A 202-nucleotide genomic window follows, 5' to 3' on the forward strand; every position below is an offset into this window, starting at 1 on the left:
GGGGCGGGGGGGTGGGGGGGGGAGCTTTCCCTGCTCCATGGAGGAGCCAGAGGTGGCAGTAGCGGTACAAGGGAGGGTGGTGAACAGTGTTGGACCCATGGCGTCAGCACCCACAACAGTGGGGCAGGAGGGGTGGGACCAGCCCTGAAATGGCAACAGGACGAGGGCAACCAGCAAAGCCCAGAAGCATAGGACATCCCCA

The sequence above is a fragment of the Gavialis gangeticus genome, unplaced genomic scaffold (assembly GCF_001723915.1).
Source record: "Gavialis gangeticus isolate Ggan-Ray unplaced genomic scaffold, GavGan_comp1, whole genome shotgun sequence".
In the NCBI taxonomy this organism is placed as follows: domain Eukaryota; kingdom Metazoa; phylum Chordata; order Crocodylia; family Gavialidae; genus Gavialis; species Gavialis gangeticus.